The following is a 14,127-nucleotide window of genomic DNA, read 5'->3' on the forward strand; positions in this document are numbered from 1 at the left end:
GTTTGGCTGTGAAAGCACTGGCAAGGGAAGGTCAGAAACAGCAAGAGCTCTTAGGCCTTAGAGATCTGGTGTGGGAGAAATGGCTGTATGTTTTAACTTTGTGAGCTGGTCTGTGCCGAGAGTGAGAGGGAGCTTGAGAATGTGTCTTGGGAGTGGTGGCAGGCAAGGCAAGGGGAGATTTTTAGTGTCTGTCTGGCTGTGAAAGCACTGGCAAGGGATGGTCAGAAACAGCAGGAGCTCTAAGCCCTTAGAGCTCTGGTGTGGGAGAAATGGCTGTATGTTTTAACTTTGTGAGCTGGTCTGTGCCGAGAGTGAGAGGGAGCTTGCGAATGTGTCTTGGGAGTGGTGGGAGGCAAGGCAAGGGGAGATGCCAGGGGGGTGTCTGGCTGTGAGTGCGGTTGGAAGGGCAGTTGAATACAGCACCAGCTCTTAGGCCTTAGAGCTCTGGTGTGGGAGAAATGGCTGCATGTTTGCACTTTGTGAGCTGGTCTGTGCGAAGAGTGAGAGTGAGCTTGCGAATGTGTAGTGAGAGTGCTGGGAGGCAAGGCAAAAGTACATCCGCAGTGTCTGTCTGGGTGTGAAAGTGCTGGCAAGGGAAGGTGAGGACCAGCAAGAGCATTAAGCCCTTAGAAATATTAAGAGGGAAACATGGCTGTATGTTTTAACTTTGTGAGCTGGTCTGTGCCGCGAGTGAGAGTGAGCTTGCGAATGTGTCTTGGGAGTGGTGGGAGGCAAGGCAAGGGGAGATTCTTAGTGTATGTTTGGCTGTGAAAGCACTGGCAAGGGAAGGTCAGAAACAGCAGGAGCTCTAAGCCCTAAGAGCTCTGGTGTGGGAGAAATGGCTGTATGTTTTAACTTTGTGAGCTGGTCTGTGCCGAGAGTGAGAGTGAGCTTGCGAATGTGTCTTGGGAGTGGTGGGAGGCAAGGCAAGGGGAGATACCAGGGGGGTGTCTGGCTGTGAGTGCGGTGGGAAGGGCAGTTGAATACAGCACCAGCTCTTAGGCCTTAGAGCTCTGGTGTGGGAGAAATGGCTGCATGTTTGCACTTTGTGAGCTGGTCTGTGCGGAGTGAGAGTGAGCTTGTGAATGTGTAGTGAGAGTGCTGGGAGGCAAGGCAAAAGTACATCCGCAGTGTCTGTCTGGGTGTGAAAGTGCTGGCAAGGGAAGGTGAGGACCAGCAAGAGCATTAAGCCCTTAGAAATATTAAGAGGGAAACATGGCTGTATGTTTTAACTTTGTGAGCTGGTCTGTGCCGCGAGTGAGAGTGAGCTTGCGAATGTGTCTTGGGAGTGGTGGGAGGCAAGGCAAGGGGAGATTCTTAGTGTATGTTTGGCTGTGAAAGCACTGGCAAGGGAAGGTCAGAAACAGCAAGAGCTCTTAGGCCTTAGAGCTCTGGTGTGGGAGAAATGGCTGTATGTTTTAACTTTGTGAGCTGGTCTGTGCCGAGAGTGAGAGGGAGCTTGAGAATGTGTCTTGGGAGTGGTGGGAGGCAAGGCAAGGGGAGATTCTTAGTGTATGTTTGGCTGTGAAAGCACTGGCAAGGGAAGGTCAGAAACAGCAGGAGCTCTAAGCCCTTAGAGCTCTGGTGTGGGAGAAATGGCTGTATGTTTTAACTTTGTGAGCTGGTCTGTGCCGAGAGTGAGAGTGAGCTTGCGAATGTGTCTTGGGAGTGGTGGGAGGCAAGGCAAGGGGAGATTCTTAGTGTATGTTTGGCTGTGAAAGCACTGGCAAGGGAAGGTCAGAAACAGCAGGAGCTCTAAGCCCTAAGAGCTCTGGTGTGGTAGAAATGGCTGTATGTTTTAACTTTGTGAGCTGGTCTGTGCCGCGAGTGAGAGTGAGCTTGCGAATGTGTCTTGGGAGTGGTGCGAGGCAAGGCAAGGGGAGATTCTTAGTGTATGTTTGGCTGTGAAAGCACTGGCAAGGGAAGGTCAGAAACAGCACCAGCTCTAAGCCCTTAGAGCTCTGGTGTGGGAGAAATGGCTGGATGTTTTAACTTTGTGAGCTGGTCTGTGCGAAGAGTGAGAGTGAGCTTGAGAATGTGTCTTGGGAGTGGTGGCAGGCAAGGCAAGGGGAGATTTTTAGTGTCTGTCTGGGTGTGAAAGCACTGGCAAGGGAAGGTCAGAAACAGCAGGAGCTCTAAGCCCTTAGAGGTCTGGTGTGGGAGAAATGGCTGTATGTTTTAACTTTGTGAGCTGGTCTGTGCGAAGAGTGAGAGTGAGCTTGCGAATGTGTATTGAGAGTGCTGGGAGGCAAGGCAAAAGTACATCCGCAGTGTCTGTCTGGGTGTGAAAGTGCTGGCAAGGGAAGGTGAGGACCAGCAAGAGCATTAAGTCCTTAGAAATATCAAGAGGGAAACATGGCTGTATGTTTTAACTTTGTGAGCTGGTCTGTGCCGAGAGTGAGAGTGAGCTTGCGAATGTGTCTTGGGAGTGGTGGGAGGCAAGGCAAGGGGAGATTCTTAGTGTATGTTTGGCTGTGAAAGCACTGGCAAGGGAAGGTCAGAAACAGCAGGAGCTCTAAGCCCTTAGAGTTCTGGTGTGGGAGAAATGGCTGTATGTTTTAACTTTGTGAGCTGGTCTGTGCCGAGAGTGAGAGGGAGCTTGAGAATGTGTCTTGGGAGTGGTGGGAGGCAAGGCAAGGGGAGATTCTTAGTGTATGTTTGGCTGTGAAAGCACTGGCAAGGGAAGGTCAGAAACAGCACCAGCTCTTCGGCCTTAGAGCTCTGGTGTGGGAGAAATGGCTGTATGTTTTAACTTTGTGAGCTGGTCTGTGCCGAGAGTGAGAGGGAGCTTGCGAATGTGTCTTGGGAGTGGTGGGAGGCAAGGCAAGGGGAGATGCCAGGGGGGTGTCTGGCTGTGAGTGCGGTGGGAAGGGCAGTTGAATACAGCACCAGCTCTTAGGCCTTAGAGCTCTGGTGTGGGAGAAATGGCTGCATGTTTGCACTTTGTGAGCTGGTCTGTGCGGAGTGAGAGTGAGCTTGCGAATGTGTAGTGAGAGTGCTGGGAGGCAAGGCAAAAGTACATCCGCAGTGTCTGTCTGGGTGTGAAAGTGCTGGCAAGGGAAGGTGAGGACCAGCAAGAGCATTAAGTCCTTAGAAATATCAAGAGGGAAACATGGCTGTATGTTTTAACTTTGTGAGCTGGTCTGTGCCGCGAGTGAGAGTGAGCTTGCGAATGTGTCTTGGGAGTGGTGCGAGGCAAGGCAAGGGGAGATTCTTAGTGTATGTTTGGCTGTGAAAGCACTGGCAAGGGAAGGTCAGAAACAGCACCAGCTCTAAGCCCTTAGAGCTCTGGTGTGGGAGAAATGGCTGTATGTTTTAACTTTGTGAGCTGGTCTGTGCCGAGAGTGAGAGGGAGCTTGAGAATGTGTCTTGGGAGTGGTGGCAGGCAAGGCAAGGGGAGATTCTTAGTGTATGTTTGGCTGTGAAAGCACTGGCAAGGGAAGGTCAGAAACAGCACCAGCTCTTCGGCCTTAGAGCTCTGGTGTGGGAGAAATGGCTGTATGTTTTAACTTTGTGAGCTGGTCTGTGCCGAGAGTGAGAGGGAGCTTGCGAATGTGTCTTGGGAGTGGTGGGAGGCAAGGCAAGGGGAGATTCTTAGTGTATGTTTGGCTGTGAAAGCACTGGCAAGGGAAGGTCAGAAACAGCACCAGCTCTAAGCCCTTAGAGCTCTGGTGTGGGAGAAATGGCTGTATGTTTTAACTTTGTGAGCTGGTCTGTGCCGAGAGTGAGAGGGAGCTTGAGAATGTGTCTTGGGAGTGGTGGGAGGCAAGGCAAGGGGAGATGCCAGGGGGGTGTCTGGCTGTGAGTGCGGTGGGAAGGGCAGTTGAATACAGCACCAGCTCTTAGGCCTTAGAGCTCTGGTGTGGGAGAAATGGCTGCATGTTTGCACTTTGTGAGCTGGTCTGTGCGAAGAGTGAGAGTGAGCTTTCGAATGTGTATTGAGAGTGCTGGGAGGCAAGGCAAAAGTACATCCGCAGTGTCTGTCTGGGTGTGAAAGTGCTGGCAAGGGAAGGTGAGGACCAGCAAGAGCATTAAGCCCTTAGAAATATTAAGAGGGAAACATGGCTGTATGTTTTAACTTTGTGAGCTGGTCTGTGCCGCGAGTGAGAGTGAGCTTGCGAATGTGTCTTGGGAGTGGTGGGAGGCAAGGCAAGGGGAGATTCTTAGTGTATGTTTGGCTGTGAAAGCACTGGCAAGGGAAGGTCAGAAACAGCAGGAGCTCTAAGCCCTAAGAGCTCTGGTGTGGTAGAAATGGCTGTATGTTTTAACTTTGTGAGCTGGTCTGTGCCGAGAGTGAGAGGGAGCTTGAGAATGTGTCTTGGGAGTGGTGGGAGGCAAGGCAAGGGGAGATGCCAGGGGGGTGTCTGGCTGTGAGTGCGGTGGGAAGGGCAGTTGAATACAGCACCAGCTCTTAGGCCTTAGAGCTCTGGTGTGGGAGAAATGGCTGCATGTTTGCACTTTGTGAGCTGGTCTGTGCGGAGTGAGAGTGAGCTTGCGAATGTGTAGTGAGAGTGCTGGGAGGCAAGGCAAAAGTACATCCGCAGTGTCTGTCTGGGTGTGAAAGTGCTGGCAAGGGAAGGTGAGGACCAGCAAGAGCATTAAGCCCTTAGAAATATTAAGAGGGAAACATGGCTGTATGTTTTAACTTTGTGAGCTGGTCTGTGCCGCGAGTGAGAGTGAGCTTGCGAATGTGTCTTGGGAGTGGTGGGAGGCAAAGCAAGGGGAGATTCTTAGTGTATGTTTGGCTGTGAAAGCACTGGCAAGGGAAGGTCAGAAACAGCAAGAGCTCTTAGGCCTTAGAGATCTGGTGTGGGAGAAATGGCTGTATGTTTTAACTTTGTGAGCTGGTCTGTGCCGAGAGTGAGAGGGAGCTTGAGAATGTGTCTTGGGAGTGGTGGGAGGCAAGGCAAGGGGAGATTCTTAGTGTATGTTTGGCTGTGAAAGCACTGGCAAGGGAAGGTCAGAAACAGCACCAGCTCTTCGGCCTTAGAGCTCTGGTGTGGGAGAAATGGCTGTATGTTTTAACTTTGTGAGCTGGTCTGTGCCGAGAGTGAGAGGGAGCTTGAGAATGTGTCTTGGGAGTGGTGGGAGGCAAGGCAAGGGGAGATTCTTAGTGTATGTTTGGCTGTGAAAGCACTGGCAAGGGAAGGTCAGAAACAGCAGGAGCTCTAAGCCCTTAGAGCTCTGGTGTGGGAGAAAAGGCTGTATGTTTTAACTTTGTGAGCTGGTCTGTGCCGAGAGTGAGAGGGAGCTTGAGAATGTGTCTTGGGAGTGGTGGGAGGCAAGGCAAGGGGAGATGCCAGGGGGGTGTCTGGCTGTGAGTGCGGTTGGAAGGGCAGTTGAATACAGCACCAGCTCTTAGGCCTTAGAGCTCTGGTGTGGGAGAAATGGCTGCATGTTTGCACTTTGTGAGCTGGTCTGTGCGAAGAGTGAGAGTGAGCTTGCGAATGTGTAGTGAGAGTGCTGGGAGGCAAGGCAAAAGTACATCCGCAGTGTCTGTCTGGGTGTGAAAGTGCTGGCAAGGGAAGGTGAGGACCAGCAAGAGCATTAAGCCCTTAGAAATATTAAGAGGGAAACATGGCTGTATGTTTTAACTTTGTGAGCTGGTCTGTGCCGCGAGTGAGAGTGAGCTTGCGAATGTGTCTTGGGAGTGGTGGCAGGCAAGGCAAGGGGAGATTCTTAGTGTATGTTTGGCTGTGAAAGCACTGGCAAGGGAAGGTCAGAAACAGCAGGAGCTCTAAGCCCTAAGAGCTCTGGTGTGGGAGAAATGGCTGTATGTTTTAACTTTGTGAGCTGGTCTGTGCCGAGAGTGAGAGGGAGCTTGAGAATGTGTCTTGGGAGTGGTGGGAGGCAAGGCAAGGGGAGATGCCAGGGGGGTGTCTGGCTGTGAGTGCGGTGGGAAGGGCAGTTGAATACAGCACCACCTCTTAGGCCTTAGAGCTCTGGTGTGGGAGAAATGGCTGCATGTTTGCACTTTGTGAGCTGGTCTGTGCGGAGTGAGAGTGAGCTTGTGAATGTGTAGTGAGAGTGCTGGGAGGCAAGGCAAAAGTACATCCGCAGTGTCTGTCTGGGTGTGAAAGTGCTGGCAAGGGAAGGTGAGGACCAGCAAGAGCATTAAGTCCTTAGAAATATCAAGAGGGAAACATGGCTCTATGTTTTAACTTTGTGAGCTGGTCTGTGCCGCGAGTGAGAGTGAGCTTGCGAATGTGTCTTGGGAGTGGTGGCAGGCAAGGCAAGGGGAGATTCTTAGTGTATGTTTGGCTGTGAAAGCACTGGCAAGGGAAGGTCAGAAACAGCAAGAGCTCTAAGCCCTTAGAGCTCTGGTGTGGGAGAAATGGCTGTATGTTTTAACTTTGTGAGCTGGTCTGTGCGAAGAGTGAGAGTGAGCTTGCGAATGTGTAGTGAGAGTGCTGGGAGGCAAGGCAAAAGTACATCCGCAGTGTCTGTCTGGGTGTGAAAGTGCTGGCAAGGGAAGGTGAGGACCAGCAAGAGCATTAAGCCCTTAGAAATATTAAGAGGGAAACATGGCTGTATGTTTTAACTTTGTGAGCTGGTCTGTGCCGCGAGTGAGAGTGAGCTTGCGAATGTGTCTTGGGAGTGGTGGGAGGCAAGGCAAGGGGAGATTCTTAGTGTATGTTTGGCTGTGAAAGCACTGGCAAGGGAAGGTCAGAAACAGCACCAGCTCTTAGGCCTTAGAGATCTGGTGTGGGAGAAATGGCTGTATGTTTTAACTTTGTGATCTGGTCTGTGCCGAGAGTGAGAGTGAGCTTGCGAATGTGTCTTGGGAGTGGTGGGAGGCAAGGCAAGGGGAGATTCTTAGTGTATGTTTGGCTGTGAAAGCACTGGCAAGGGAAGGTCAGAAACAGCACCAGCTCTTCGGCCTTAGAGCTCTGGTGTGGGAGAAATGGCTGTATGTTTTAACTTTGTGAGCTGGTCTGTGCCGAGAGTGAGAGGGAGCTTGAGAATGTGTCTTGGGAGTGGTGGGAGGCAAGGCAAGGGGAGATTTTTAGTGTATGTTTGGCTGTGAAAGCACTGGCAAGGGAAGGTCAGAAACAGCAGGAGCTCTAAGCCCTAAGAGCTCTGGTGTGGGAGAAATGGCTGTATGTTTTAACTTTGTGAGCTGGTCTGTGCCGAGAGTGAGAGTGAGCTTGCGAATGTGTCTTGGGAGTGGTGGGAGGCAAGGCAAGGGGAGATACCAGGGGGGTGTCTGGCTGTGAGTGCGGTGGGAAGGGCAGTTGAATACAGCACCAGCTCTTAGGCCTTAGAGCTCTGGTGTGGGAGAAATGGCTGCATGTTTGCACTTTGTGAGCTGGTCTGTGCGGAGTGAGAGTGAGCTTGTGAATGTGTAGTGAGAGTGCTGGGAGGCAAGGCAAAAGTACATCCGCAGTGTCTGTCTGGGTGTGAAAGTGCTGGCAAGGGAAGGTGAGGACCAGCAAGAGCATTAAGCCCTTAGAAATATTAAGAGGGAAACATGGCTGTATGTTTTAACTTTGTGAGCTGGTCTGTGCCGCGAGTGAGAGTGAGCTTGCGAATGTGTCTTGGGAGTGGTGGGAGGCAAGGCAAGGGGAGATTCTTAGTGTATGTTTGGCTGTGAAAGCACTGGCAAGGGAAGGTCAGAAACAGCAAGAGCTCTTAGGCCTTAGAGCTCTGGTGTGGGAGAAATGGCTGTATGTTTTAACTTTGTGAGCTGGTCTGTGCCGAGAGTGAGAGGGAGCTTGAGAATGTGTCTTGGGAGTGGTGGGAGGCAAGGCAAGGGGAGATTCTTAGTGTATGTTTGGCTGTGAAAGCACTGGCAAGGGAAGGTCAGAAACAGCAGGAGCTCTAAGCCCTTAGAGCTCTGGTGTGGGAGAAATGGCTGTATGTTTTAACTTTGTGAGCTGGTCTGTGCCGAGAGTGAGAGTGAGCTTGCGAATGTGTCTTGGGAGTGGTGGGAGGCAAGGCAAGGGGAGATTCTTAGTGTATGTTTGGCTGTGAAAGCACTGGCAAGGGAAGGTCAGAAACAGCAGGAGCTCTAAGCCCTAAGAGCTCTGGTGTGGTAGAAATGGCTGTATGTTTTAACTTTGTGAGCTGGTCTGTGCCGCGAGTGAGAGTGAGCTTGCGAATGTGTCTTGGGAGTGGTGCGAGGCAAGGCAAGGGGAGATTCTTAGTGTATGTTTGGCTGTGAAAGCACTGGCAAGGGAAGGTCAGAAACAGCACCAGCTCTAAGCCCTTAGAGCTCTGGTGTGGGAGAAATGGCTGGATGTTTTAACTTTGTGAGCTGGTCTGTGCGAAGAGTGAGAGTGAGCTTGAGAATGTGTCTTGGGAGTGGTGGCAGGCAAGGCAAGGGGAGATTCTTAGTGTATGTTTGGCTGTGAAAGCACTGGCAAGGGAAGGTCAGAAACAGCACCAGCTCTAAGCCCTTAGAGCTCTGGTGTGGGAGAAATGGCTGTATGTTTTAACTTTGTGAGCTGGTCTGTGCCGAGAGTGAGAGGGAGCTTGAGAATGTGTCTTGGGAGTGGTGGCAGGCAAGGCAAGGGGAGATTTTTAGTGTCTGTCTGGGTGTGAAAGCACTGGCAAGGGAAGGTCAGAAACAGCAGGAGCTCTAAGCCCTTAGAGGTCTGGTGTGGGAGAAATGGCTGTATGTTTTAACTTTGTGAGCTGGTCTGTGCGAAGAGTGAGAGTGAGCTTGCGAATGTGTATTGAGAGTGCTGGGAGGCAAGGCAAAAGTACATCCGCAGTGTCTGTCTGGGTGTGAAAGTGCTGGCAAGGGAAGGTGAGGACCAGCAAGAGCATTAAGTCCTTAGAAATATCAAGAGGGAAACATGGCTGTATGTTTTAACTTTGTGAGCTGGTCTGTGCCGAGAGTGAGAGTGAGCTTGCGAATGTGTCTTGGGAGTGGTGGGAGGCAAGGCAAGGGGAGATTCTTAGTGTATGTTTGGCTGTGAAAGCACTGGCAAGGGAAGGTCAGAAACAGCAGGAGCTCTAAGCCCTTAGAGTTCTGGTGTGGGAGAAATGGCTGTATGTTTTAACTTTGTGAGCTGGTCTGTGCCGAGAGTGAGAGGGAGCTTGAGAATGTGTCTTGGGAGTGGTGGGAGGCAAGGCAAGGGGAGATTCTTAGTGTATGTTTGGCTGTGAAAGCACTGGCAAGGGAAGGTCAGAAACAGCACCAGCTCTTCGGCCTTAGAGCTCTGGTGTGGGAGAAATGGCTGTATGTTTTAACTTTGTGAGCTGGTCTGTGCCGAGAGTGAGAGGGAGCTTGAGAATGTGTCTTGGGAGTGGTGGGAGGCAAGGCAAGGGGAGATTTTTAGTGTCTGTCTGGGTGTGAAAGCACTGGCAAGGGAAGGTCAGAAACAGCAGGAGCTCTAAGCCCTTAGAGCTCTGGTGTGGGAGAAATGGCTGTATGTTTTAACTTTGTGAGCTGGTCTGTGCCGAGAGTGAGAGGGAGCTTGCGAATGTGTCTTGGGAGTGGTGGGAGGCAAGGCAAGGGGAGATGCCAGGGGGGTGTCTGGCTGTGAGTGCGGTGGGAAGGGCAGTTGAATACAGCACCAGCTCTTAGGCCTTAGAGCTCTGGTGTGGGAGAAATGGCTGCATGTTTGCACTTTGTGAGCTGGTCTGTGCGGAGTGAGAGTGAGCTTGCGAATGTGTAGTGAGAGTGCTGGGAGGCAAGGCAAAAGTACATCCGCAGTGTCTGTCTGGGTGTGAAAGTGCTGGCAAGGGAAGGTGAGGACCAGCAAGAGCATTAAGTCCTTAGAAATATCAAGAGGGAAACATGGCTGTATGTTTTAACTTTGTGAGCTGGTCTGTGCCGCGAGTGAGAGTGAGCTTGCGAATGTGTCTTGGGAGTGGTGGGAGGCAAGGCAAGGGGAGATTCTTAGTGTATGTTTGGCTGTGAAAGCACTGGCAAGGGAAGGTCAGAAACAGCAAGAGCTCTAAGCCCTTAGAGCTCTGGTGTGGGAGAAATGGCTGTATGTTTTAACTTTGTGAGCTGGTCTGTGCCGAGAGTGAGAGGGAGCTTGAGAATGTGTCTTGGGAGTGGTGGGAGGCAAGGCAAGGGGAGATTCTTAGTGTATGTTTGGCTGTGAAAGCACTGGCAAGGGAAGGTCAGAAACAGCAGGAGCTCTAAGCCCTTAGAGCTCTGGTGTGGGAGAAATGGCTGTATGTTTTAACTTTGTGAGCTGGTCTGTGCCGAGAGTGAGAGGGAGCTTGCGAATGTGTCTTGGGAGTGGTGGGAGGCAAGGCAAGGGGAGATTCTTAGTGTATGTTTGGCTGTGAAAGCACTGGCAAGGGAAGGTCAGAAACAGCACCAGCTCTAAGCCCTTAGAGCTCTGGTGTGGGAGAAATGGCTGTATGTTTTAACTTTGTGAGCTGGTCTGTGCCGAGAGTGAGAGGGAGCTTGAGAATGTGTCTTGGGAGTGGTGGGAGGCAAGGCAAGGGGAGATGCCAGGGGGGTGTCTGGCTGTGAGTGCGGTGGGAAGGGCAGTTGAATACAGCACCAGCTCTTAGGCCTTAGAGCTCTGGTGTGGGAGAAATGGCTGCATGTTTGCACTTTGTGAGCTGGTCTGTGCGAAGAGTGAGAGTGAGCTTTCGAATGTGTATTGAGAGTGCTGGGAGGCAAGGCAAAATTACATCCGCAGTGTCTGTCTGGGTGTGAAAGTGCTGGCAAGGGAAGGTGAGGACCAGCAAGAGCATTAAGCCCTTAGAAATATTAAGAGGGAAACATGGCTGTATGTTTTAACTTTGTGAGCTGGTCTGTGCCGCGAGTGAGAGTGAGCTTGCGAATGTGTCTTGGGAGTGGTGGGAGGCAAGGCAAGGGGAGATTCTTAGTGTATGTTTGGCTGTGAAAGCACTGGCAAGGGAAGGTCAGAAACAGCAGGAGCTCTAAGCCCTTAGAGCTCTGGTGTGGGAGAAATGGCTGTATGTTTTAACTTTGTGAGCTGGTCTGTGCCGAGAGTGAGAGGGAGCTTGAGAATGTGTCTTGGGAGTGGTGGGAGGCAAGGCAAGGGGAGATGCCAGGGGGGTGTCTGGCTGTGAGTGCGGTGGGAAGGGCAGTTGAATACAGCACCAGCTCTTAGGCCTTAGAGCTCTGGTGTGGGAGAAATGGCTGCATGTTTGCACTTTGTGAGCTGGTCTGTGCGGAGTGAGAGTGAGCTTGCGAATGTCTAGTGAGAGTGCTGGGAGGCAAGGCAAAAGTACATCCGCAGTGTCTGTCTGGGTGTGAAAGTGCTGGCAAGGGAAGGTGAGGACCAGCAAGAGCATTAAGCCCTTAGAAATATTAAGAGGGAAACATGGCTGTATGTTTTAACTTTGTGAGCTGGTCTGTGCCGCGAGTGAGAGTGAGCTTGCGAATGTGTCTTGGGAGTGGTGGGAGGCAAAGCAAGGGGAGATTCTTAGTGTATGTTTGGCTGTGAAAGCACTGGCAAGGGAAGGTCAGAAACAGCAAGAGCTCTTAGGCCTTAGAGATCTGGTGTGGGAGAAATGGCTGTATGTTTTAACTTTGTGATCTGGTCTGTGCCGAGAGTGAGAGTGAGCTTGCGAATGTGTCTTGGGAGTGGTGGGAGGCAAGGCAAGGGGAGATTCTTAGTGTATGTTTGGCTGTGAAAGCACTGGCAAGGGAAGGTCAGAAACAGCACCAGCTCTTCGGCCTTAGAGCTCTGGTGTGGGAGAAATGGCTGTATGTTTTAACTTTGTGAGCTGGTCTGTGCCGAGAGTGAGAGTGAGCTTGCGAATGTGTCTTGGGAGTGGTGGGAGGCAAGGCAAGGGGAGATGCCAGGGGGGTGTCTGGCTGTGAGTGCGGTGGGAAGGGCAGTTGAATACAGCACCAGCTCTTAGGCCTTAGAGCTCTGGTGTGGGAGAAATGGCTGCATGTTTGCACTTTGTGAGCTGGTCTGTGCGGAGTGAGAGTGAGCTTGCGAATGTGTATTGAGAGTGCTGGGAGGCAAGGCAAAAGTACATCCGCAGTGTCTGTCTGGGTGTGAAAGTGCTGGCAAGGGAAGGTGAGGACCAGCAAGAGCATTATGTCCTTAGAAATATCAAGAGGGAAACATGGCTGTATGTTTTAACTTTGTGAGCTGGTCTGTGCCGCGAGTGAGAGTGAGCTTGCGAATGTGTCTTGGGAGTGGTGGGAGGCAAGGCAAGGGGAGATTCTTAGTGTATGTTTGGCTGTGAAAGCACTGGCAAGGGAAGGTCAGAAACAGCAAGAGCTCTAAGCCCTTAGAGCTCTGGTGTGGGAGAAATGGCTGTATGTTTTAACTTTGTGAGCTGGTCTGTGCGAAGAGTGAGAGTGAGCTTGCGAATGTGTAGTGAGAGTGCTGGGAGGCAAGGCAAAAGTACATCCGCAGTGTCTGTCTGGGTGTGAAAGTGCTGGCAAGGGAAGGTGAGGACCAGCAAGAGCATTAAGCCCTTAGAAATATTAAGAGGGAAACATGGCTGTATGTTTTAACTTTGTGAGCTGGTCTGTGCCGCGAGTGAGAGTGAGCTTGCGAATGTGTCTTGGGAGTGGTGGGAGGCAAGGCAAGGGGAGATTCTTAGTGTATGTTTGGCTGTGAAAGCACTGGCAAGGGAAGGTCAGAAACAGCACCAGCTCTTAGGCCTTAGAGATCTGGTGTGGGAGAAATGGCTGTATGTTTTAACTTTGTGAGCTGGTCTGTGCCGAGAGTGAGAGGGAGCTTGAGAATGTGTCTTGGGAGTGGTGGGAGGCAAGGCAAGGGGAGATTCTTAGTGTATGTTTGGCTGTGAAAGCACTGGCAAGGGAAGGTCAGAAACAGCACCAGCTCTTCGGCCTTAGAGCTCTGGTGTGGGAGAAATGGCTGTATGTTTTAACTTTGTGAGCTGGTCTGTGCCGAGAGTGAGAGGGAGCTTGAGAATGTGTCTTGGGAGTGGTGGGAGGCAAGGCAAGGGGAGATTTTTAGTGTCTGTCTGGGTGTGAAAGCACTGGCAAGGGAAGGTCAGAAACAGCAGGAGCTCTAAGCCCTTAGAGCTCTGGTGTGGGAGAAATGGCTGTATGTTTTAACTTTGTGATCTGGTCTGTGCCGAGAGTGAGAGGGAGCTTGAGAATGTGTCTTGGGAGTGGTGGGAGGCAAGGCAAGGGGAGATGCCAGGGGGGTGTCTGGCTGTGAGTGCGGTGGGAAGGGCAGTTGAATACAGCACCAGCTCTCAGGCCTTAGAGCTCTGGTGTGGGAGAAATGGCTGCATGTTTGCACTTTGTGAGCTGGTCTGTGCGAAGAGTGAGAGTGAGCTTGCGAATGTGTATTGAGAGTGCTGGGAGGCAAGGCAAAAGTACATCCGCAGTGTCTGTCTGGGTGTGAAAGTGCTGGCAAGGGAAGGTGAGGACCAGCAAGAGCATTAAGCCCTTAGAAATATTAAGAGGGAAACATGGCTGTATGTTTTAACTTTGTGAGCTGGTCTGTGCGAAGAGTGAGAGGGAGTTTGCGAATGTGTCTTGGGAGTGGTGGGAGGCAAGGCAAGGGGAGATTCTTAGTGTATGTTTGGCTGTGAAAGCACTGGCAAGGGAAGGTCAGAAACAGCACCAGCTCTTAGGCCTTAGAGCTCTGGTGTGGGAGAAATGGCTGTATGTTTTAACTTTGTGAGCTGGTCTGTGCCGAGAGTGAGAGGGAGCTTGCGAATGTGTCTTGGGAGTGGTGCGAGGCAAGGCAAGGGGAGATTCTTAGTGTACGTTTGGCTGTGAAAGCACTGGCAAGGGAAGGTCAGAAACAGCAGGAGCTCTAAGCCCTTAGAGCTCTGGTGTGGTAGAAATGGCTGTATGTTTTAACTTTGTGAGCTGGTCTGTGCCGAGAGTGAGAGGGAGCTTGAGAAAGTGTCTTGGGAGTGGTGGGAGGCAAGGCAAGGGGAGATGCCAGGGGGGTGTCTGGCTGTGAGTGCGGTGGGAAGGGCAGTTGAATACAGCACCAGCTCTTAGGCCTTAGAGCTCTGGTGTGGGAGAAATGGCTGCATGTTTGCACTTTGTGAGCTGGTCTGTGCGGAGTGAGAGTGAGCTTGCGAATGTGTATTGAGAGTGCTGGGAGGCAAGGCAAAAGTACATCCGCAGTGTCTGTCTGGGTGTGAAAGTGCTGGCAAGGGAAGGTGAGGACCAGCAAGAGCATTATGTCCTTAGAAATATCAAGAGGGAAACATGGCTGTATGTTTTAACTT

This window comes from Pelecanus crispus, chromosome 2 (genome assembly GCF_030463565.1).
Source record: "Pelecanus crispus isolate bPelCri1 chromosome 2, bPelCri1.pri, whole genome shotgun sequence".
NCBI classification, from domain to species: Eukaryota; Metazoa; Chordata; class Aves; order Pelecaniformes; family Pelecanidae; genus Pelecanus; species Pelecanus crispus.